Below are 24513 nucleotides of genomic sequence, written 5' to 3' on the forward strand. Positions count from 1 at the left end.
AGAACCCTAAGCCTCATTTAAGGGCTGACTGCCTCCAGGGAAGGTTCTCTACCTGGAGATCCTTCCTTCTGGAGTATTTTGTGAGCCCTGATCCCTGGCATGGGTAAGCAAATCTTATTTTCTTTAGCTGGATTGTGGCCATCACCCTTTTTGGTTATCTGCCATCTCCTTTCCCTATAGCCTTCAAGGATGATGACTCCACTGCCTCCCTGGGCAGCCTGTTCTTTCGGAGTAGAGATTTGTCCTAATATCCAACCTGAACCTCCCCTGGTGCAACTTGAGGTTATTCCCTATTGTTTTATTGCTGTTACTTGGGAGAAGAGTCCAACCTCCACCTTGCCACAAGATGAAGACTCTAAGATGTCACAGATATCAACAAAAATATTTGACAAATGACCAGCAGTGAAACAAGTCAAATAACTAACATTTAAATTATCCTTTTGAGGCTCAAGGATTAAAAGCAGTTAAGGTGAGTAAGGATGGTTCTTCCTCTTCAGAAGTACAGTTAGGAAAACACTACACCAGATTTATTTATCCCTCTGTACTCAGCACTGGTGAGGCTGCACTTCAAGTACTGTGTCTGGTTTTGGGCCCCTCACTGCAAGAAAGACATCAAGGCCCTGGAGCGTGTTCAGAGGAGGGTGACAAAGCTGGTGAGGGGTCTGGAGCACAGGCCTTATGAGGAGCGGCTGAGGGAGCTGGGATTGTTCAGTCTGGAGAAGAGGAGGCTCAGGGGGACCTTATTGCTCTCTATAACTACCTGAAGGGAGGTTGTAGTGAGCTGGGGGTCAGCCTCTTCTCTCTTGTAACTAGTGACAGGACGAGGGGGAATGGCCTCAAGTTGTGCCAGGGGAGACTAGAGCTGGATGTTAGGAAACACTACTTTACTGAAAGAGTGGTCAGGCGCTGTAATGGCTGCCCAGGGAGGTGGCTGAGTCACTGTCCCTGGAGGTGTTCAAGAAACGTTTAGACACTGTGTTGAGAGACATGGTTTAGTGGGGTTAGATTGGTGGTAGGTGGATGGTTGAACTGGATGATCTTGTTGGTCTTTTCCAATGTAGCTGATTCTATGATTTGGTTTAGATTTCAAGTCTTTACACAAAGCCTTAAAAATGTAATCTTTGAATTCAGAATCTTAAACTGCAAAGCTCCATGCTAGTCTCACAGGTAGTGGAAAAATAGAACAAATGCTGTTCTGTATGCATACAGACAGCCTTATTTCTGGTTGGCTACTCTAGATGGAGCTGACAAGAAGTTAATCATTTTGATACAGATGCTACATCTTAAGATGTAAAAATCAAACTTCCTGAATTTAACCATTCGAATGTAAAAATTCTTGTTGAAAGGAGTTTTAAAATTGTTAAAACCGATCCTTTCCCCATGATCTTATATGATATTTAGCTCCAGCTGATCAGTAAAATCATGTTTCAGTGTTTCTAAACTAAAATGCTACTAACACAAAATGAAGTTTTACTTTGAAAGTTTAGTTAACTTGTATAATGTTTTTTAACAAGACAGTACTCATAAATGCAGCACTTGAGAATTTCTGACTGATGATTTAACTGATCTAAGCAAGCTTTTTTTGGTGACTTAATAGATTACATTTTTCCAGAATTTCAACTGTCCATTTCTTTTTAGGACTGGGGGGGAAAGGGTTCCTTCCAACTCAGATTATTCTATGATTCTATTCTATGAACCTGTGGCTTTTTACCAGTCCAGGAAAACAGTTTTCCCATCTTCTCTTATTTGCTTTAGTGCCATTTGTCTAATTGTAGCTTCCTGAAGTGTTTGGGTTCATATGGTCACAGCCTGAAACAACTGCATCTGTGTTACAAGGTGATGCATCACATTATCATAAAAGATTAAATTTCAGTGTTGATGAAATATTGGTTTTACTTGGTTTATACTAATGATCTCTCTGTAGAACATGTATGTGTGCATATGTGTATACACACATTTGCTTTAGTTTGAAGACCACTGTCTGTCCTCACCTGTGCCCATCCTGAATATCCCTCCTTTGAATTCAGCACAGATATTCTTGAGGGTGTTAACCTTATTGTTTGTTTGTTTTTTCGTGTTTTGGGATTTGTTTTGCACTTGACTGTCTTTTCTCTAAAACCTGAGGCTACTTTTCCTAGGCCAAGCTGAGGGGCTTTGCAAGAAATGCTAGTGACTCATTCAGGGACTCTTTGTTCTGGTTTTTGTGTGTTTTTATTCCACCCATTTAAGCAAGCTATGGAAATCCTTCTCTGTCTGCCTGGTAGTGTGTTAATAGACATTTTTCCTGGAATCAGAAAGCCCTTGTCCCCTATGACTGTTTAAAATGGGAAGGCAGGATTGCTTTGCATACCCATATGACAAAGTTTTTAAATTGCACTGTTGCTCCCGAACTGTGTGTTCAGCGCCATTAGCAGAAGAGCTGGAAAACACTTAAGAGTGGCTGCACCTTTCAAGATCAGGCTTTTCCACTAACTGTGCCCAGTTCTTTGAGTACAGAATTAGGTCTATATACATTCAGATTACATTTACAGTGTTCTTCTTTAGCTTTGCAGTGATGTAGTGTGAATATGTGATTCAAGTCAACACTGAGGTGCATGCTCCAGAGTAACACGCAAGTTACTATATAAGAGGCAGTGAAGGAAATGGTTCTGCCCTGAGCTGTTAGGCATGATTACCCAGAAAAGGTGACATGAAGCAAACATGGAGTCTGTCGGTAACTTCCATTCTGGTTCACTCTCACAGCATTTCCAGCCAGTGATCCAAAATGCTGGATGCCACCCACCGCCCTTACCCCAGTAGGAGCTCTGAGCCTTAACTCTCTTAACTCTCTTTGGAAGGAGACATGTTAGATGTGCTACCAGTGCATTGTACATTCACTTGGATGGCTTCATGGAGCCACGTGGAGCCGATGTGTGGTAAATGGCTTTCTTTAAGCCTGATTATGTTGGAGGTGGTGATTTGCTGTAGCTCCCAGTCATTTTTTCTTTTTTCCTTCCTGCTTTGCTGAGATGCCTGGGTATCAGGTAGCTGGTTTCATAGCTTTTTCTTTTTATAAAGATATCTTGGAGGTTCTAAACTTGTTAATAGCAAAGAACTGCGTAAATCTGCTGCTGATTTTTATTATGAATAATAAAATCCATCTGAAACTGATCAGAGCAGAGCAAAAGTAGAGAACAGCTATTGAATGGCTAGTTAGTAATTAGATAAGCTAGATACTTCAGATAATACAAAAATATTTTAACTTTGTCTAATTTTTATTATTAAAGCTGTGCTTGTAAATTGTAGTGGCAGGCAAAAACTGAAAGCTTTGGCAACTCAAAACACTAGCTTCGGTCTCAAGTCTCTGTGCAATGAAGCAATTTTCAGTGCTGATATGATGAGAACTAATACTGACTTGTGAGCCAGGAAACATGAGTTCTTAACTTGCCTGTGGTCATACAGCACATTGATTTCCCTTTTTGGTGTCTCAGTGTTTTCATATGCAGTGCAGTGCTAAGGATACGTGCAGTGCTAAGGATACTTACCGTGCTCTGTGAAGCCCTTTCTGATCAGCATGTGTTTAGTGATGTTATGCCTGCACGGTGCAGTCCATTTCTTAACCATATTGCCTCTGGTTAATAGAATAGAAAGCATGGAAAGGAGAAAGGATTAAAGCATATGAACACACTAAAAAAATCATTAAAAATCATGAAAGCAAATCTTACAGCCTGGTGGTTAATTGAAACATGGATGCTTTGACGCTTGGTTTTAATTGGGGAAAAAAAGTGAAATTACAGTTTTTGGTTTTTCTAACATGACACTCACTGTCCATTTTAAGTAAAATGTTAAAACAAATCTCTCAGAGGCACCAAATAAAACAAATTGCTTGCTCTAGAAGTTACTCTTGACTCTTGTGTAATGTGAACCACATGCAGTTGCTGATGCATACAAGAGTGCACGTTATGTGTTTGTCTGCATGATTGGAGGTGGTGTATATTAAAAATAAATTTGAAAGAGGTTCAGCTTATATTATTGTGGGCAGGACAGACCTTTAAGTGTTGAACTTGAGTTCTGAAATGCAGATAAGATGGAAGATTTGAACAACAGCTGTCTGTTTAGCCCACACAGTTGGTAGATGATACCAGTGGTCTCACAGCAGTGAAGGAAATCAAATATATCAGTAAGTTTTAAATTTCCTTTCAGTATCTGAAGGGGGGTTATAAGACAGAAAGAGGCAGACTCTTTAGCAGGACCTGCTCTAACAGGATGAGGGGAAATGCTTTCAAACTAGAAGGGGGGGACTTGAACAGGATATAAGGAAAAAGTGTTTTTTATGATAGGGGTGGTGAGGCACTGGCATAGGTTGCCCAGAGAGGTGGTGGGTGCTGCATCCCTGAGCACCTGATCGGGCTGAGGGTGTCCCGTTCATTGCAGGGGTGTTGGACCAGATGAACTTTATGGACCCTTCCAACTCAAATGATTCTGTGAAATTAAGACAAAGCCTTGAAACAGAATATGGAACCTATAACTGCTAAAGTGTTTGCTCATCTAGTGATAAAGTGTTCTTTGCCAGCACTTTAAATTGTGTACCAGAATAACAGCAGCTAGTGTGTTGATTATGCATATGAGCAATGATCAAGAAATGCTCCTGCTCAGACATCCAGATTTCCTTACTGTTTGAATTCTCCCGTACAGTTTTAGAGAGCTAGGCCTAATGTTTCTGGGGGTCAAAGCTCAAGCACGGTTTTACATGAGCTACAAGGGGAGTTTCTGTGGGAAAACTTCCAGCCCATGTTGGAAGTTCTCTTTAGTATGCTGATGTGAACCAAAGCAACACCTAATATTTATGTAGCTTGTGGATCTTCACTGCAGATCTGGGGAAAAGTATATTTATGGGATTAAATTGGATGTAAGGAGCTGAATAGAAAACTGTGAGATTAGAGGAGAAATAGCAAGGGAAGATGCACTGTAATAACTTTATTTAAGAGACTGGAGGAAATCCATGCGGATGTGAGAGCTGAAGTGCAAACAGTCTGTGTCTTGTTGGACGGCATGCACAGAAGCTTCTGTGTCAGGTCTTGACACTGAGTGCATTGACAGAGCTGTCTACATAGTACTTTTTTCTTTTTCCCCAAGTTGTGAGCATCTAATTTTCACAGCTGAAGACTGGGTCTAAAACACTGTAACTGCTCAGTTTCCCCTATGCTATGAAATACCGTCTTTGCTCAATTACTGGAAAGTCACCCTCCCACAGGGAGCCACGGAGCCATAATAGAGTTGAACACAAACATTTGTTTTGTTTAAAAGCCCTGGTGTAACATTGCTGTGCAACTTTTGAAATGTCAGTTCCTGTAAATGCTCTGAGCCTGAGACCAACAGTGCAGAAAGCGCTGGAAGAACCCGCTGTGGAAGCAAGGTTTACCAACCTCTTCAATGTTTCATGCTAGCTTCACAGTGATCTCTGTGGCTCCGATTCTTCGATGGCTTCTAGCTTTCTGGTTGTGACATTTCTCCTGATGCACCCAGACAGAGGGAATATGCAAAAAGACGGCTGCAGCTCTGTGTTCAGGAGATGTCATCTCCAATTGACATCAGGCAGGGGAGCAGCAATTAAGGCTCCAGCAGACTTTCTGCTCGAGCTCCAGGCGCACTGGGGGAGGAGAGGGAAAAAAAGGTAGAAGGGAAAAGTAAAATAATGGGGAGGGAGGAAGAGAAAGAGAAGGGAAAAGAAGGTAGAAGGGGAAGGAAAGGGAAACTAAAATGTGAAAGAATGGGAAACCAGAACAGCATAGGAAAAGTCAGAAGGAAGATGGAGGGGGGGAAGAATGTGAGAATGTCTTAGAAGGAAGAATAGTGAAGCTTAGAGGAAGAAATGGTGAAGAGAGAAAAGGCATGAAGGCAATGAAGGAATGAGCATGTGATTGTGCTTGAGAGATGAAAGAGAGAGGAAGTGGTGGAATGAGACAGGTTGCAAGAAGAGCAGTGAAAACAAAGGCAAAGGCAGCTTGAGCACTTTTATCTATTTGCTGCTGGCTGATGGAAAGATGATCATATTGTCCCAGTCTACTAACTGCAGTTCTGGACAGTGCATTTATTCCTAATTTCAATGAGCTACATGTGTAAATTGGCTGCTGTTCTACAACTACTGTCAGTGGGGAGGAACTTTACAGAATTGTGAGGCATGTGGGCAAGACCAGAGAGGAGAATGCCTTGCAGTGCTATCCCTGGATGTCTGGAAATAGGACATCTGGAAGGCACTGATGCCTTCAGTTCTTATGACATATCCTGGTTAGGCACAACACTGTATGCAAAGAACTTTGTTTAAGAAGCAGAACAGATAAAAGATTTCTGTGTATTCAACAAAAAAGATGCTATTAGACAGGCGAAGGATTTGCATAAAGCTGTAACAGATTATACCTGTCATTTTCCCCTAGGAACAAGGTGCAGCACAGGCACGTAACCTAGCAAATGTATGGCATTAATTTATTTGTACTGAGACATGATGTTGCCTTTGTTAGTTTACCTTGAATTACAAAACACTCCCAAGTATAACTTGTGGTTTTGTGCAGAGCAGTGTCACGTGTATTTTAGGTTGTAAGCCCCTGTTTAAAAATGCTCATGATGTCAATTGCTGGCATAAAATTTTGGATTTCTTTTGACCCTTTGACAACACCTATATAACAACCCTCCTGTTGTAATTTTATTTTAGGAACTTCTGATCTCTAGGCTATAATCAAGATCCATGAACCTATTGTTGATCTTAGTATCATATACAGGACAGAACAGGCTCTGTGGGGTTTTGTGCACATCTCAGTTTTAGTCTGCCTTAAATATTTACCGTAGGCTCCCTTAAAATAACAGAGAAACACTGAATTACTTTCAAGAGACACTCATCAGATGCATCTAGACCTCCTGTTTCACAATGGATAGCTTGGAATTAGTGCTTAATTTTAAGACTTGGAAAGCTAGGTGACATGTATGTCACCTGCTGTGCCATTAAAAAAAAAATCCTCCTGAGTTACTAGAACAGATATAGAGATTCTGATCAGCACCCTAGGACATCAAAGTGCCAAGAGATTTGAGCTTCTGGCGTAACAGCTGAATTATTAGTTGAGCAGATGAACCCCAAATGTTTTTCCATTTCATAGCAATATTAGAGCTCACTTACCTTTCCAGTTCAGTTTCTTGAATACTGAGGATGTTCCACCTCCTACAGCTGCTACACTCCTCTCTAGCCTTGTTTGGAATTCTCACGTATTTTCCTTGCTTGGCATCACTGTGGCTTTCTCCTTTATAGTAACTTTAGTAAAATGTGATATTTTTTTTCCTTCCTTGCTGTAGCTGTTTTGACCTTCACCGCTGAAGCCAAGTATCAGATCCTCCATTTTTTTTCCTTATCTACTTTTGTAACTTAATATACTCTTGAGAAATCAAACATCTTTGCCCCAGAATTCTTCTTCAGTAGTTGATCTTGGCACAGGTAAAAGGTCAAAGGTGACAATCATGAGCTATCGGTGGGTCAGTTTTCCTTAGCCCATTCTGAATTCTGGACTGGCTGAAAAAGAAACCAAAATCACAAGGATTTTCAAGAGTATTCACTGTGCACCAGCCATTAAACCTGGAAATACAATTTAGAACATAAACTTTGGGTTTGTTAAATCTACAAAAGTTTAACTGCAAATAGTTAGGCTGTTGCCAAAGCTACATGCTGCAGCTTATTAATAGTTACTAAATTGGGGTGAGAGCTGGCAGAGGGCAAGCAGAGTGTGAGATGGAGAGAAGCAAAACGCCTATACATTCACTATCCTTTCTAGTGTTTTATTTTCCCCATCTGGATTTCCCCCTGCTGAGCAGCAAAATGGGCATTAAGACCTGCAAGCAGTGCCAGACAGCTAACTAGGCGCTAGAAGTCAGCCCCTGATGATATTTGGCATCGGTGGGCCTCTTTGTGCCAATGGTTTAGTGCCAAGAGTAATTGTGATTTACACTCGCTGCCCCTTTGGTGGCAAAATGGTTTTGATTAAGTGCATACCACGTTTATTAAGTCTTGCACAACTGCGCACAAGGTCTTGGCTGGGACGCCGTAAAAGGCAGTGAGATTTACACATCTCGCTGCAGGATTCATTTAATCTCTTGGGGATTTACTGACCTTCAATTAGAACTGTTAAGTACTGTTTACTTGGTCCCTAAATCATGCATGGCGCAGCTAGAGTTTCTTTTTTGTTTTCATTAGTAATGTTGTGATTAAATGCAAGAGGAGAAGGGAAAAGAACCAAACACAGTGAGACCCAGCGATCACAAACACTAAGGAGAAAGACTTCGAAGGTTTTAAATCAAAATACCAAACAGACCAAACTAACTTGCTTTTCCTTAATGATCTCTGATATAGAAAGCCATTGGTTCCACTGAAAGATGAGAAGTTACTTTACAGTTGCATACATACCAAAGGATACTTTCTTCTCTTTATGCTTACCTAACTCAAGGTGTATCTGTTTGAGGGATAATTTTTAAGTTCAGAGAACTTAGAAACAAGTATTGAAAGAGCTTCTCAGCTTGGACATGGACAATATATTTGCTTCTCTGCTTAAGGTTACTAAGTTATCTACAGTTAAGGTACTTCTCTCAAGTTGACCAAGCATGTGCAGCCAAATTGTGAAGCAGGCTTTTTGTTCTAGCTGTGGTCCCAGAATGTAGGTGCAAGTCTTTGTGCTTTATAGGGGGAACCACTTCAGCAAGTCTCCCAAGGTGTTAAGGGAAAGATCTGCTGTTCTTCATTGCCACAAGCAGAATTGTGAGATGGCACAAGCAGTCAAAAATACAAATGAAGGCTGTTTCAGTCTACATGACAGAACATACATCTCAGTGTTTGAGGCCTGGATAGCTACTCAGTGATGTGCCATTCTAGCTGGTTAACGTTGCTGTCACAGTAAGGAAGTTAAAGGATTTTGTGTCTGTGGATGAAGCTCAGATTAGTAGTGAGATTTTCTAAAAATTACTTTGCAAATAGCTTCTGGTCTTTCAGAATGTGTTTTTTTTAATAAATGCCCAGAAAATGTTGGCAAGTGGCATGCATCTGGGTGTGAATACTTGAAGTTCAGAAGTGAACTAACTTGATCATTTTTTGTTGGATAGTTTGATCATGTAGCATCCTTCTGCGCCCCGACTAAGTGAACACATACAACAGAACTTAGAACCCAATTGCTTGGGTGAAATGTGAGTAAGAGAACCTAACAATTCCTTTTCCACAAGTTTTCTCTAAATGTTTCTTTAAGACTTGGCTGCTTCTGAGATTTTTCCTGCCAAGAAACTGGTTGGCTGGGCTCTTCATGGAAAGTGAACCCCAAAGGAACGAGAACACAGGCAAAATGAATTCATGAGTTGAACAGCCACAGAAAATGTCAAGTATTTGATCAGCTCTCATTAGTATTTGGTAGCTTGGGCTTCTTGCTTCCTCTTGACTACTCACATTAATAACCCAGCTCTCCATCCTTGTGCTTTCACTGGCATTATGTCAAGAGCAAGGGAATGAGGTGTGGAGAGGTTCAAGGAAACCGTCAAATGGTACATGTCCTTTTAACTCAGGTTGTAGAAAGTTCACTGGAGACCTATATTGGAGACTGAACAATCTCAGCCAGATCCACACAGCATCTGAACCCAGGACACATGAAGATAATTCACTGAAGATAATTTTGTCACTGAGCTAAGTTAAGTGAAAGGTCACTTGTCTTAAGGTACCTCAACTGACCTATATATGAATTTTGGACCTGGTTTGTAGACAATCTTACTTGGGTGATGATTTTCTATAGATATGCATGTGTCCTGTGGTAACTAATTGAATGAAAGGAAAAGGTTCTTAAAGTCTTACTGGTATTGGTGGCATTAGGAAGCCCATGGCGAGTGTGAAACTGAAAGGCAAACGAGGAATAAGAAGTCTCAAAGTGATCATGGTTTTTAAAGATAGGTTGTTAGCACACTGTTTGCTATTTAAAAAAAGTATGTATTTCCTGTTCTAGTAACCACATCACCTCCTTGTGTTCTGGCAGCTTGCCTTGGTTAGATAAACATGGAATCATTCGTCTCAGAGCCTGGACATAGGCTTTACTGAGCCTTGTCAAACTTCAGGCTAAATTTGCAACTGTTATTATTTAAACAAGTGGAAAGTATAGCAGTTTATAAAAGACAGTGGAGCTGTGCTGGTGAGCAAGTTGCTATCAAGTGAATGATATTGGGAATTGTACTCTCGGAATGAAAGTGCAATCGGAAATGAAGCATGTCCCAGAAGCTTAGCTTCTAGTACTTCTGTTGCCTCATTTACAGTGTCCTAACAGATGTTTTATATGCTTGGTTTGCATATTTTTCTTCTTGTAGGAATACCACACCTCCTGCCACTGATTTTTTTGTTTTAAAACTAGAGCCTTTAAAAGTCCAACATGCAGGTTTGCAGGGCCCTTCTGGTATTCCAGGTCCAGCACAACCTTACTGCATGCATCATGGTGATGCCTGAACAAGCTTCATATTTTCTGATTGTCCCTAGATCTGTCAAGGGCCTGAACACTCATCCAGATCCACATTCCTCCAAATTAATGGGATCCTTGTGGCTGTCTCTAATTTTGTTGTTCTATTGATTGTGGACTTGAAGAGATGTTGCAGTAAGTGGATGGAGTCTGCTGCAGGACTGGTGAAAGGAACAGGCCTAATTAATACAAGCATGGTGGTAAAGTATGACTTGACTAAGCAGGCACAGAAGTGACAGCAGTTTCAACAACTGTCCCCTCCCATCTGTTTTTCTTTACATACACTCAAGCTGCAGAAAGGCAAGCTGCAGTGCACTGCGGTGCCAGCTGTCCTGCTGCTGGGAGGGGTGGTGGGTGCGTTCATCCAACGACGGCAGCAGGGCAGGCATTCCTTAGCACTGCTACTTGAGATACATCAGGGAGTTCCGCAGCCTCAGCGCCTGCACTCGGGCCGCTGCTTGTTGATGAATAGGAGGTGCTAATCTCTTTCTTCCAAAGAGACCTCTTTGTCCAGAAGTGTCAGGATTTAATTGGCTTGTTCACACTTTCTCCAGCAGGGTCTGACTTCTAACACTTCCTCCTCAGCCCACCCCGCCCCTCCTCTTTGGTTCGTGGTGTCAACAGGGCTGGAAGTGGTTTAATTCCCTTACAGTCCTCCTCGTTGCCAGCAGCGCAACTGGGCGGACTGCTGGGGGTTAGCTGTTAATCCTAAAGGCTGACTTTGTTGGAGGGAGGGGGAGGGTCTGAAAGGATTTAGTCCTTAGTACTTGAAAGCTTGCAAGGAGTGCAGCATTCTCTTCAAGCATTAATTCCTGACAGAGGGTGGAACAAAAAAGTTACAGATGCAGAAGGATGTAAATCTCTTTAAATTGTATTGAATGCATTTTTTAACTCGTATTTGCTCAGATCTATTATATTCTGACCTCTCTTTACAAATAGCAGCGTTATAACTGCATCTTCTGGCCCCACTGGAAGATTCACACTGCAATGGAATGGAAACACGGCTTCTCTTCCATGATGTTTTTGTCTTCCAAATAAAGATGAACAAGAATATTATGGATGAAAAAGAGCCTTTGTTTCTCCCACATGTCAGGGAAATGGAGTCATAGAGTGAGTCAAATGTATTGTTTGTTCTTGTACATTTGAAAACAAATACAACTTGTCAGTGTTTAATAGTTATCTAGAGAGCTTCAGAGACTGTACTAACTGCAGCCTGCCATACTAACAAGGAAGGCTAGAAAAGCAGCTTCTGTTCTTGGATCAGCCACGACCTTACCTTAGAACTTGGCTGAGTCACTTTCACTCCTATTCCCTTTTTGTCTTTGTCTTCATGGCCTTTCAGCTCCCTGGGATGGAACCTGTGACTTTGTGTGTTTGCGGAGTGCATCCTCTATGGCACATTAGTGCCATGGAAAGACAATGACTAATAGCAAAAATGATCAAGTTATTGGTGCAAGAAACCAGGGCAAAATGAGAAACTAAACAGTCCTGCAGACTTGGATTATGTTAAGGGTCGGATGTGCTTTTCTTTTGGATAACATTCTATCTCTATTCTATTTTTTACATCTGTAGCATCAGCCACCTCGCAATTCTTTAAGTGATTTTAAGAAGTCATTGCTGGAAGGTCCTCAGTGTTACAAACATAAATGGAAGTGAGTATTGTGGCTATTATTGCTATTATCAACAGCCAAGAAAAAGGAGGAAGTGAGAGTTCAGTGAATAAGTTATGGGAAGGAGGCAGGGCCAAAGGAAAATCAGAGTTTTGGGGGGAGAAGTGTCGACACACTTGGCACATATGAGCATTAAGGACCAGAAGGTGGAGCAGTAAGGAGCCAAATAGCTGGTGTTGCTCAAGGCTGCTGAAAAGGTTTGTCTCCTGACTGTGGGACAATCCATAATTGGAGGAGAGATCTTGATGACTGGGGAGACTGTTTACAATGAACTTCAAGACTGACAGCGTGTCAGTGTATTTAATCCTTACACCCTAGGTATGAGAGGCACCACCCTCCTATTTTTGGAGCTGAGCGCTGCGACTGTTGAACAGCCACTCTGCAAAGGCTGTGTTGCTATTTAATGATTGTTCCAAAGAAAGTACTGTTGTTTTTTTTCTTTTAATTGGTTGAGTCATAGTGGACAAATAGAAAAATCATTCCTTGGTTATCTGAAAGACAATGTCATGTACAATGGCAATTAAAAATATTTCCAAAATTAAATCTCCAAAGGAGGAAGTGCATTACAATGCAAGCAACCTCTGACCCTGGAGAATCATAATGGCTTCCTGGATTTGTAGGTATTATGAGCTACAGCCAGAGAGGTACTGCTGCTGGGTCATAAGAAGTGTTAAAATTAGAACACAATGTGGTAACCTTGGGTGTGTCTTTCTGATCTGAATTCTCCTCCCACCCACACCTCTGTTTAATAATGATGTGTTTTAAAAGGCCTGCGTCTGGCTGCCTTAATGTCTAGGCATTTGCACCATGCTCATCAGCTTTGGGAGTTATCACTCTGCCAGACAGTGTGGGCTGCAATCCAAAAAAGTACAAAAGTACTTGTTTATACTTAAGCCTGGGAACAATTCCACCAAAGAAGAATACTGTGCCGGGGTCCCAGGAAATTACACGTGGGTATACATGAGCTTCCCATATCTGAGAAAGCTCTGTCTCTATTTCTTGGTGTTATTCGTTTGTTGTGACATTTTGGCATGCTTTCTTGGCATAGACCTGCATGTTAATCCCTTAGGGAAACAAGGATCTTGTCGCCATATGCACCCCCAGCACAGACTTTTTCTTCCAGTGACAGCAGTACCCTGAGTAGGCTGGTCTCATTGCACAAGGCCTCATACAAACACGTAGTAAAAGATGGCTGTGTCCAAAAAAAAAAAAAGAAAAAATCATAGTCTAAACAGACAAGGCAGACAGTGGGTCTCTCCTGGGGAGAGTGACAGAGAGATAAGCCGGCCTAGGAAATGTTAGGACATTTAGAATCTTTTCCTGTTCTCTTTCACAGAAGAAAGAACATTATATTTGGCTATGTACATGAATCCAGATTTAAAAATAGCTGGGTTCCTTCCTGACTCAGGGAGAAGGACAGAAATGAGCTAAATTTATTAGCTGCCTAGCAGTCTTGCATTGAATTTTTGCTTGTCAAGACTCCCTCAAGTAATTGTGTTTCTATATACAAGTTTGTTGGGGAAGTTCTGTGAGCAAATACCTTGATTTATATGTGGATATCTATATTTACAGGAGAAAAACAACTGACATGCTTGTGTGAGCAAATTCCAGTGACATAAATGCTTGAGAAGTGAAGCCAAAGGGGTGGAATTGCCATTAGACTGGGAGCTGGATTTAGTGGAAGGACAACATTTTAAAAGCACCTAAGTGACATAGAAGCCTCAGGGCATGTCTTCACCAGGTGGGGCTTATTAGTGGGATTGCAGCATCCTACTAATGTAGCTGGGCTGGTTCTGGACTGCAGGGCACCCAGGCAGCCCTCTGCTCTACCGTGTGGTGGATTTAGCAGCTTAGGGACCTCTGCCCTGTGTGCTGTTGTGTGGTATTGACTTTCACTGTGTGTCATTTTCAAAGGTGATTTAGACGTGAGCACTGGATTTACAAAAGTATTAAGGTGCCTATCTTCTACTGAAGGCAGTGGAGGCTGGAAGCTTTAAATGCCTTTTTGGAGGGTCTGAGCCTTGAGGCCAGATTTACAGAGCTTTCTAGATATCTGAAATGCCTGCTGATCATCTTTACAAAAGCACCAAATGAGTTAGACCTCTTGACTTCAAAGTGACTTGTAGAGATAAGAAGGTTGGTCCAAGGTATGTGTCCTAGGCTCCCTACATCGCTTCGTGGAGTTGATGTTTGGAAGTCCAGAGCCTGGCTCTGTCTTGCTGAAGGTGACTGTGTTACGGGCATTTCTGGAAGTGCTGCCTGACAAAATTGAGTAAACATGAAGACAAAAGGGGTTCATTACATTGAAATGACTGACTTGCTTGAAACCCAGTGTGGCCTATTTATGCTTTGCATTTGTTGTGCATTAACAAAACCCACAGTGAAGAGGATGAAGAGGGCATTACTGCCTTCCTGCTGTAGCAGAGGGGATTTAGTGGCAAGGACATAGCGGTCAATATCAGGCAATGTGAAAAGGCAAAAACAGCAGTGTGTTTGGAGGAAGAGTAGAGGAAGCATGAGTTGATGGGAGCGCAGGGGAAAAAAAAAATGGGAAAGAATGGACCAAATGGACTTCTGTGCCAGAGTAGCTAAAACAATTTTTTTTCAAAGATTCATGTCTGTGTAACTGGAGGCTTTGAGGACAAGTGAGAATGTTCTGTTTGCCACTAAAGCTCTGTAAGAACCGTCAGGTCTCTGCCACCACAAGGACTGTGTTTCTTATGGACTTAATGCCCAGGTTTGCTATGGAGTACGGGAAGTTTCAGCTTCCCCACTGCAAGTCATGAAAGAGCCACACCACTGCTGTGCTTTTTCCTACTGCAATTCCATAGTCATAGTTGCCCCTGAAAGCTTTCACACAAGATAATGCTCTATTATTCTGAAAGGGTGTTAACAGAATACATCTACTACTCTGCTTGACTGAATGGGAAAAGAGAATAAGAGGATTTTTAACTGGCTTCCTTCATGCCCAGTTGTAAAGATTCAGCTCTTTGTCTTGCCCCCATGGCTTGGCTCTCTCAGATCCCACTGCTGGAGAGCTGTGGAAATAGATCCTCAGCTAGGATGGAAAATCCTTTCTCCTGGCAGACCTGCTGAGGGATTAAAAACCAACAGGGATGGTGATCTGTGGAGTATGTCGTGCAGAAGACTCCACCAGGCAGCAGAGAAGTGACAGGGTTTTGCTGTAAACTGAAGTAGATGTGGGTTAGATTTAGACTGGTCTCCTCCCCTAAGGTGGCTTTGTGATAGGGGGAAGAGTGTGGGCTCTGTAGCCACAAGGCTCCCTTCATTCCCCTGCAGCTGCACTGCAGTCAGAAACATTAAGGGCAGGGAGCATGGCAGAGAGGAGGGGGAGGCATGTCCCCGCTGACCCGCTGGAGCCATCCCGATCTGACAGGCCTTTCAGAGCTGTGACTGTCCGGCTGACAACAGGCCACTGACAGCTCTGTGTGTTGCTCGCTCTCTTGCCTCGAGGACTGAGAGAGCAGCTGAGGCAGCCGCCTGGAGTGGCTTCCTTACACATCCTGCTCTTTTCAATGCCAGCGAGGGCGTCTGAGTGAAAGAGAGCACAGCAGACAGGCGCTGAATGACAGGTGTCAGTCATGCTGGCTGCAGGGGCTGCAGAGGGAAGGAAAACAACTCGCTTTTCTCCTCCCTTCTGCAGTATCCCCAGCTAGAGAGCCACCCCCAAAGATTGCCTCTTGATGCAAGCAGCCACTTGGTACATTCTCTTCCTTTCAAGTCCTTTCTCTACACAAACCTGTTTTGCTCCTGTTTTCCACTTTAGCTGCTTGCTGCAATGCACGTATTATTACTTCTCGGTTGAACCTTGAAATGTTTCTCCTGCAAGTGCTCACAGGCTCATTTCCACACAATAAGGGTGGTTAGCAATTTCTTCCCATCCCCATCTGCTACCTGCTTGCTCTGGGGGACCCTGTAAATAGCAAGAGGCAATTTTGCGTGATGCTTCTGACTATTTCTATTAAGGAAAGCTGAGAGCATATCAATTAAATAAATGTATTGCATAGACACAGGCAGCCTTTAGGATGTGCTTCTATTTTCTTCAGCACTCCTTGTTATCATGCCTTGAAGATATCTTACCTCCGGTAGCAGCAGCTGCCAGCAGGATAGCTGTTTTGGGTCAAGGGAGCCTCAGTTCCTGAGAGAGAATGAGTGAAGCTGAAGGAAGAAGGAACGCGGCACCCCCTTGGGTGCTGGGTAACTGATATTGGCTCAGACTTGGAAACAGCATATAGAAACCAGGCTAAATTTAAACAGATAAAGAGGCAGATAAGAGGAAACCAAGCAAAGCGTTAAGGTTTCTGAAGCTATTCTGCAGCTACTGGAAGCACTTCCCCATCATTTCCAAGTAAGCTGGACAAAACACCAAAGAAAGCAGAGTGTGGGCTGCCATTACGGGTTTTTCTGAGCTGTGTATGTGAGAGGGATGCAAGGAAGCTTTAGGCAAATCCTTGGTACAGGGATGCAGTAGTTAGGCAGCTTGAAGCAGTAGGCAATGGGTCCGATTGGTAAACTTGTCCTCTAACAAAGGAGGGCTGTTGAGCTCCTCCTTCTAAGTTCCAAAACTCAGGATGTGGAAGCTCATGATGTGACTGCAGGCCTGGGAGGGTGCAGAAGGAAGTGCAGGTGCACTCCAAGATGAGAGCTGCCTATAACCTTAAATACTGCCTCAGGTGAGGAGGAGAGGGTGCAAAATTGAAGTACCTGGGCTGAAATGGCAGAGTTCAGCTGGATCAGATGTCTGATACACTTGAAAGTCATCCCATGCAGTGCTTCGATGTGGAGCCTCTGTAAACAGAGCGACTTGATGTCTTAAGCTAATTCTGCAGATGTTGAGCCTGAAACACCAAGACAGCAATTTCTGATAAGCTTCATGGCTGGCAATCCAGGCAGTGTGCTCAGGGGGTTTTCAGGATACATACATGAGGAGGTTTGTTTCTTCTGCAGCTGCAAACTACAGGGAATCATAATAGTTTTTTCTCTTCTCTTGCTTAGTTCAGCCATGATGGGCCTGTCTTCTACTGATACAGCTATGAAAGGTTGAGAAGGGTTGTTGCTTGAACACTCTGGAAGACACTGTTAGAAGGATCAAAATCCTAATAAGGATAACAAGGTAATATTCAGGCCTGTTTCTCCTTTCCTGAAAAGCCAACTGCCACCCTCCTAGCTTCTGTTAGAAGGAGAGGTATGAGCAGCAGCAACTACTGTAAGACCAGCCCAGGCCTAGGAAACAGATCTGATTATTGCTGGGCCGGAAGTGAAGATACATATCTGACGTTTGCTACTCAAAAGCAAAGGTTTATCCCATAGCCATCTTTTCTGTTGGACTCTGAGATGACAGGAGAAGCAAGCAATACCTCTTTCACTGGTAGCTAGCCTATAGACTTTATTTCTTTCGGTTGTCGAACTACCCTCTGTGATCTACACCCCTGGTTACCTCTAGGTTAGTATGCAGAAATGTACTTCAGCCTTTCAGAAAAGTTCTGATTTCTATTCAAATAACATTTTGCTGGCTTGGATGAAGTAAAACATAAGAAACTATTGTTTAAGAACACGAAGTTTTTGGTTTTCTGGTGCTCTGTATCAGCTGGTTCATCCTTTCTGAGGTTAGCGCGGAGGGTTTGGTCTTACTCATAGTCCCTTATAGGATCGAATCAGTTATCAGTGGTTTCTCCACTTCTCTGTTTCCCTGAGGTGCTTACAAATGAGGACATACACTCCCTCCATTGCTTGGGTTCAACTACCCAGTTGTGGAGACTCATTCAGAGGTACATTCAACAGTTGTTGTGGGTAGTTTCATCTTGCGTGATACCTGTGCTGGCTTACTTGATGAAAACTCTTCTGGTTCAAAAAGAGATCTGTTGTGGTCCAAAGGAAGTGAAAATATTTGAATGAGTGATTGAAGAGCTTTATTACATTTTTAATAATTATAATGTTAATAATATGTTGATATGAATGGATTTTCTGAGATTTAATTCTGTATCTAAGTTGACAAGATTTCTGATAACATTAGAATATCCGATAATATTTCTCCTTGGGTTTTTGAGTTGTATCCTACTAGGTGTATGGATTCAGTGATTTTTAAGAAGTCTTGTCATTCATCAGTTTCTTCAAAGGGATTAAAGTATGAAATAACACTTTTGATGGATTTAGGCAAGTAGAAGCCCTAAACAGGGACAGAAGGGAAATTGCATAAATCTGAAGTAGTTACAGGTTGAATCTTTGCTTTTGGAGCTTTGGATTTTGTTGCGCAGGGTATCACTGAGAATGCGAAATTTTTGTTCACTAAAGGCAACAGAGGGATGTTTAAACAATGTTTATGTTATATATATATATTTGTGTGTGTTAAGAATAATACCAGACTTGCTTGGATACAGCTTTCTTTAAAACTGTGGGGGAAGTTGTTCTCCTGCTGCCCCTGCTTCTCCATCCCTTTCCCTCCTTCCCCCTCCTTTCCTCTTGGATTCCTTGCCTTTCATGTCTTTGTTTGACATCTAGGAAAGAATCATGAGGTGCTGAATATTATTAACTTCTAAACACCTAAGAAATCAGTAGGAAATCGCAAACATTTCGGCCCCCTGACAGTCTCCGTAAATGACCTGTCCGAAATCCCTCCCCTTCTGAGATGAAAAGAGGGAGCCAGGCAGAACGGAGGAGAGAATAGAGAGAGCCAGGGAATGGGAGGGATACGCAAAATAAATGAGAAATATGATTAACTTACTTCCTTGGCTGGGTCTACAGCTGGTTCTGGGTATTTAATAAACAGGTTGACACTCCAGGTTCCCCTCATTAGGTGATCACTAAGGTCTGGGCTGTCATAAATCAAAGAGCCAGGTTATCAAGGCCTGTGATCTTTAACTGTACAGGGGCGCCCAACTGTCTGCCATAACGAGGGCTAAGAAGTGCAAGCTGTAAAGAATTAGCTGGCTGCGGCACTTTAATACACACGCGGAGGCATGAACACTGTGCCGTCTGTGGAGTGATTGCCCACGTATGGATGTGGATAGGCTCCTGTCTGTGGGCTGACAGCGGCTTCTGTCTTGAATGTGAACATGTGAGGAGGTTTGAGAAATGAAATGCAGCAGAATACAAATCTGCCTGATGTAGATAGTTTCTGGCTATTCCTTGTTTCATTCCTGGGTGACCAAAGGAGCCTGTTCTCTGCTCTTGTTTCAGGAGGCCAGAGACAGAGCGCAGTCCCCTTCTGTCTGTGTCATTCACATGCTGGGCCTGGCACAGCAGAACCTACAGATATGTTTTGCAATGTAGAAGGAATTGTTCTTGGAGGCATACTGCTTTGCTGGGACAGCCTCGTCCTGCACTGTCCTTTGTGAAGGAAGATAGCATCTACATAGCACTTTTTTTTCCATTGCAGGTAAGGCCTTGAGGTAAAGCCTGATGAAAGCTGGGCTGCCTGAGGCCTACAGCCTGAGGCTGCATACCAAATCTGGCATGTGAACAAGTTCTTGGAATCCTTGAGTGAGGCAGAGCATCAATCCATGCGGGTTCTTGCAGCAAATAATAAAAGCTCCAAGTAAGAGCCAAGTGGTCTTGTGGAGAGAAAGAGTGGAGAAAAAAGAAAGTAGTTGTCAATCTCAAGCCCAGCTATGTGAGAATATGAGATGATTTTTAGATGTTGGGAGTGTTCTCTGGTTCTTGGATTTCCCCAGCTTTCAATAGCCATTGTCACCCACAAAACCAGGAAAGACCTGGGAGGAGTTGCTAGCCTGATTCTTCAGGACAAGATGCTTGCTGACAAAAACGCCAGAGAGGAAGAATTGAACTTTGTTCTGTTCTAGTGACTGTAGTATGTGTTAGAAATTGAAATGGAGAAATTGAGGAAAAGGAAATCAGAGGACTTCCCACAGGATAAGTGTATTTTCCTACTTTACCAGTTGGTTAAATGTGCAGAGTTCCTCAAGCACTAGGGTTGGGTCTATGGACCCAGCATGAGCTGAGAACTGCTGAGAATTGTTTCACTCCTGGCAACTACTGAGACAAGTCACATTTCCACAGGCACCCGGAGGAAGTTATAGGCATACCTGTGTGTTAGAGGCTGTGAACCTGCACAACTCTGGCGGCTCACAGCAGCTGTGGAAGGTAGTGTCCTGCATTTGGTGGCTGTGGGCTATGTTGGTGGCTTTTCCCTAAGGTATGTGGAGGAAGGCAGATGTGGTAAGTGCATCTTGGGATGCTCATGCAATCTGTGAGTACTTCCAGTGGGAAGCATGTTAAGAACCGCATCACGTAGGCTAGGGAAGAAGCTCTGCATTGTGTTTATTTTCAAGATGACTTCTTGAGCTGGGGCCTCAGCTACAGCTTTCTCCCTTGGATGAGAAGGATGATTTTCTGTAGGAGACAGACTTTGGGAAATTAGATGGTGCAGAGATGACTGCTGTTTTCAGAGACTGAAGTCCCCTAAAGCCTTATCCCAGCAAATGTGGATTTGCTGAAGTTGCTGTACACCTTGTCACATCTTGTGTGAAGGCCCACATCTACCTGTCTCATAGATATTCAGCTGATAGGATAAGCGATGTCCCCAGAGTTAAGCCAGAGCTGAAATGTCCTTGAGGGGCTCGAAGTGCACATCCAGCTCTGCTGCAGTCACTCCAGGGCATTCTGTAGCTATCTGTAATGGTGTATGTGTGTTTCCTACTTTACAGATTGTAATGCAACTCACTGCTATGGGGGAGAAAAATGTAACACTAAAGTATGACATACTGCCCCTTGGACATCAAACCGTGTGGTTCATGTCAAGCTGTGAGGTGGAAGCATCTGGTTCAGAGCAGAGATTTCAGGGTGTTTTCCTAGCTTCTTTCTACTCCTGTTTTCCTCATCTGTATTGCATAGCGGCCATATATTCTATTTTTAAATGCAGAAGCATTTTTCTTGTGAAAACCAACTAAAACTGTGCTCATAAAAAAAAAAAGGATGGAAGTAGGTTCCTACAAAAATCTGCTAATCCAAATGCATTATTTTTTTTAACTCCAGTCAGTAATATATGGATTTTGGAGGTCAGAGAAGGATCTGCAAATGTTTGCACATCAAATGTTTTCAGCGTGTTACATTCAACATTTTGGCAAGAGAGTAAAAATGAGTAAATTTTCAGAAGAGCTCAGCACTAACCCACAAACATGTAGTGAATTCTTTTGAAAATAGTGTGCTCTTTGCTAACTGTATAGGACTCACCCAGTTGGATTTACCTTTTCTAGTGTTAGAAGCTAGCATTAGAGTTTTTGAAGTGCTTAGTAGGTTTGGGGTTATGCAGAGAAATTTTACAAATGGCGGATAATTAATACTTTAAAAGCTGACAGGAGCAGGATGCCTAAATACTTTTTATCTCCAAAAAAATGTTCCACAGACCTCCTATCATTTGATTGATTTTGAAAATCCCATCCTAAATCCTAAAATCTTTCCTCAGCTCATGCTTTGCACTTGGACATAGCTCTCTTTGACTGTTGTAGGCAGGTTTGCTTGAAAAGAGTCAATTTTCTATGTTCCTTTCCCAGTAACAAAGTCTCTGAAAATGTCTTTAAATCAAATATCTGTCTGGAAAGAATTCTGGTTATGCCTAATAGAGGTATATGATGGATTTCTTAATATACAGTCTGTATTATTAATCACTGGATTGTGTGTCAAGACTTCAGGTTCTTGAATTTCAACCTAAGGATATGAGAGATCAGCCCAACCAAGGAAGTGAAAATCTTCTAAGTTATTGCAGGAAATTGCCAACGCTACCAATTTGTAAGGAGTTTCCTATGTTCTTGTTAACAGATTCCTTTCTGTACCATATATTAAGGCAAAACACGAAATGTGTTTGTGCAGTGTTTGCTGTCCTATCAAAATCATACCTGTCAAACTGTGGCTGGTGTGTCAACGTTGCATGTACTTGGAGAAAATATTTCCTGGTTTTAGATATTAGGAAATAACTGCTTTGCTCAATCCATTTAGCTTATCCTATTTTAACACCTAGCAAAACAATTTGATTGTGAGTGCACATGCATGCTGAAGGAATCAGAATTTTAATAGTTAGCAAATTATTTGGAGTCTTTGTGTTTTCTGCTTAGTAAAACACTGGGAAGACTACATTTCAAATATCATTATTTGTAGGCCTCTGCTAACTCAGTAAGGTACTGCAGCAACTGTTTATGATCATTTTGCTTTCCATGATTTTATATGCAACAACGTGGATTAAGGATTACTTTTTTCCATTTCATAGAGGCATTTGTTGTGGAGCACTGTTCTGCACAGAGGTATTGTCATCATCCTGCTGACTTAGTGGAAGGAAGATGTACTGAGACAGCAGAGTTCCCTCCTGGAGTAGATAGGACTGTTCCTATAACAGGAAGGTTGAATGACAAAGCTCAAGCAAGACTGACTGCGTCTCTGGGAAGATATGAGCTTTTTCTGGGCCCATTCAACCTGCTTGCTTCTGGCATTCTGCAACACCATGTCCTTTCCAAAGCACGATTGCATCCATTTGGTATTTCAGAGTTCATATTCTGCATTTTGAATGTTGGTGAGTTCTCATTATGAAGTGTGTTCAGCAATTGAGTGAAAAAAATAATCTGCTGACACCATCTACATATCACTTGTCTATAGGCCAGGTTCATACCTCAATTACAACAGCTACCTGTATCATTCAGAAAAAGAAATCTGATTTTGTTTTGGCATGGCTGTTTCTTTTAGTGTAAAAACAAACAAAAACTAATCTGCTTTAATTGCATGCTGAATACTATAACAAAAAAAACCAATCACTTTCTGATGTCCTGAATGGAGTCCCAAACTTGGACATTTGTATACTCTATAGAGTTGTAGATTTTTAACATTGGTTCATATAATGCACTTCCACTTACTGATCAACAGCCTGCATGGTTGAAATCAGTTTGTCCCAGTGTAGAGCACAGCTTCCATTTAAGAGAAAAGAAAAGGTGGGGTTACCTCAGGACTGGTTCAGAAACAGCTGAGCTATTTCAGAGGATGGACGGGAATATTTGGAATATGTGTTCTGGCTGAGCTTGATAGCTGGCCAAACTGCAAATGAATGAGTTCTGTAACTGAATAGAGAGAAGCTGGAAATACAGTGGGAGAAAAGGAGTTGTAGAGCTGCAGAAGAGAGATGGGTTTTGATCTGAAGTACAGTGCGGCACTGACAAAGTTCACCTGCTCCTGCTCCTTTTGAGCATGGCCGCTTTTCTTTCTCAACATTTACCACTTACCTTTATCAAGTTCTCACTCCCTGATGATTCTAAGAAGCACAGAATTTAGTTGAATGGCTTTGTAACTATGTGAGCTGGATGTTTTGGGGCACAGTTTAATCCTTTTTTTTTTCTACAGAGTGCTAATGAGCTGTTTCCAAATCCTCCGGTGCCACCAGAGAGTCACTTCTTGGCAACTGCTCTGCTGAAAGACGGAGCTGAGGCTTTCACATGTGATATAATTTACACCAGGCTAAGTGCTATTTAAGCATAGTTTGTGTGCCTGAATTTTGCAGACTTTTAATGCTAATTTTATCATGAGTAAGTGGATATTATCATATTAGAATAACCTAACTCACTGCAAGAAGACCCTAAATCTAGCCTCTTTGTATGACTTTATGCTTGTTTTCTGAAGGGCTTAAGATCTCAACGTAGCTACAGCTACAGTTGAAATTAAATATTTCTATTATTAGAGTTTTTAAAAGCATAGAGACTACTGAATGCTAGCTAGTTAATGAAGGTTTGAAGCTCAGTATAAGAACTGAGGAATGGGGTAAGTCCTCTGTCATATGTTCTCTTCTGCACCAGATTGAATTAAGCTTTCTAGCAGTTTCCCTTCTTACGGAAGTTATGAGATGTGGTGTGAGAAATATTAAAAAAAAAAAAATCTGATGCCTCCATTATACTGACTTTGCTAATTTTAAAATGAAATTTTACATGAGGCGTTCAGCTGATTTCAGAGGTGTTATTTGTGGGACTAAATAGGTGCTGGGGAAGCAACAAGAGGTGCTGTGGTCCATGATGCACGTTGCTTGGGTTATAATCCACTGATGTGTGGGTCATGCTAAGTCTGCTTGAGAGTGATCTGCAAAGGGCCACCTGCCCAAATGATGGCAGGAAGGGACAAAGGAGAAAAGGGAAATTGAGAGTTAGGATAATGCGACTAATAATTTAATTTAATTTACTGTGATGCAGTGATTTTCAAGTATTTTGTACACCTTCTGATGGTGCATGCTGTGGTTTTTCTGAGGTCAATGCTTGTTCAAATGGTATTTGTAGAAAAAGTTAAAGCATGAGAAAGAAATGAAAAGCAAATCTCTTTCAACATATTTAACTTGTTACTATTTTCTT

At 42.0% G+C, this 24513-nt stretch overlaps 1 long non-coding RNA gene across 5 annotated transcripts in view; it reads left to right on the plus strand.

Annotated features, from left to right (window-relative positions):
* Positions 46-24513, plus strand: part of LOC110406618 — a 45857-nt gene continuing 21389 nt past the window's right edge. For 3 of the 5 annotated variants that reach the window (XR_002443526.1, XR_002443529.1, XR_002443528.1), the window contains exons 1-4: positions 62-103; positions 17180-17297; positions 22404-22703; positions 23522-23703. This is a non-coding gene — a long non-coding RNA (uncharacterized LOC110406618). Of the gene's footprint in view, positions 104-17179; positions 17298-22403; positions 22704-23521; positions 24506-24513 lie in introns of those variants that run through there. The other 2 variants (XR_002443525.1, XR_002443527.1) reach the window with 2 other exon arrangements.

Source organism: Numida meleagris, chromosome 14 (assembly GCF_002078875.1).
Source record: "Numida meleagris isolate 19003 breed g44 Domestic line chromosome 14, NumMel1.0, whole genome shotgun sequence".
Lineage (NCBI taxonomy): Eukaryota > Metazoa > Chordata > Aves > Galliformes > Numididae > Numida > Numida meleagris.